The sequence below is a fragment of the Chrysochloris asiatica genome, unplaced genomic scaffold, assembly GCF_000296735.1.
Source record: "Chrysochloris asiatica unplaced genomic scaffold, ChrAsi1.0 scaffold00197, whole genome shotgun sequence".
NCBI classification, from domain to species: Eukaryota; Metazoa; Chordata; class Mammalia; order Afrosoricida; family Chrysochloridae; genus Chrysochloris; species Chrysochloris asiatica.
In genome coordinates this window covers 540045-541270 of record NW_006408715.1, presented here as the reverse complement: position 1 = coordinate 541270, position 1226 = coordinate 540045, and positions in this window count along the sequence as shown.

The following is a 1226-nucleotide window of genomic DNA, read 5'->3' as shown; positions in this document are numbered from 1 at the left end:
TGTATAGGGTTTCCAAGGAGCAGCTGGTGAGCTTGAACCACCGACCTTGCAGTTCAAATGGCTTTGCAGTCTGGCACATTAACCCACAGCACCACACTAGGACTCCAAGTATATATATATAGCTCACAAATATACAAGAGTATGAAAGAAGATATTTGTACATGAGTAGCTACCATTCCTGCAAACACAACTATGAATGTGGTGGAGCATGCTTTTGTTGTTGATAAGTCCCATCGAGTCAATTCATGGTGGAGCACACAGAGGGAAAATTACGAAAACTTCCTAGATATTACCAAACATCTTAAGACAATGAGTTGTTGGGCCTGGGGGCTCAAGACCATAGTCTTATACATAGGTCAACATGGTCAATTGGCATAGCATAATCCACAAAGAATATTCTACATTCTACTTTGGTGAGTAGTGTCTGGGATCTTGAAAGTTCATAAACAGCCATTTAAGGTGCAGCTATTGGTCTCTCCATGTGTGGAAAAAGGAGTGATAAGAATTGAAGAGGCTTGAAATAAATTAGTCCAACAGATTAGTGGAACAGGTGAACATCATTCTCCATGACTCTGAAACCAGAAGAACTAGATTACCAAAATCAACTGGCCTGAAAAGGATCACAGTAAAGGTCCTGGATGTTGTTGTTGTTAAGTGCTGTTGAGTCGGTTCTGACCCATAGTGACCCTGTACAAGATTTCTGAGGCTGTAAATCTTTACGGGAGCAAGAAGCCTCATCTTTCTCCCATGGAATCGCTGGTAGCATCGAACTGCTGACCTTGCGGTTAGCAGGCCTATTTGTAACCAGGGGGAGAAAATGTGGAACAAAACTCAAAATTATTAAAAACATAAACAAAAAAACAGGTCTACTGGTCAGAAAGAGACTGGAGGAACCTGAGACTATGGCCCTTGATCACACTTCAGGTCTAGAAAGGAACTCACCCTCATGACCCAATTTTCAGTCACACAGCAGATAGATTTATGGGGGGAGACAACATTCTTAAAGTATGCTTATCATGGTCAATCATTCAAAAGCAAAAGGGCACAAGAATAAGACTCAATGGGAATACACGCTCTGATTGGTGACCACGCTCGTCACCGATAAGGGGAAGTGAGGGAAAAACAGCATGAAGCGGCAAGCTAAGCCTTACAATGTGGAGAGCGAAGCGTTCAGCTGATTAAAAAGAGAGGGCATATGCACAAGAACACCCACACTTGCAGATAAT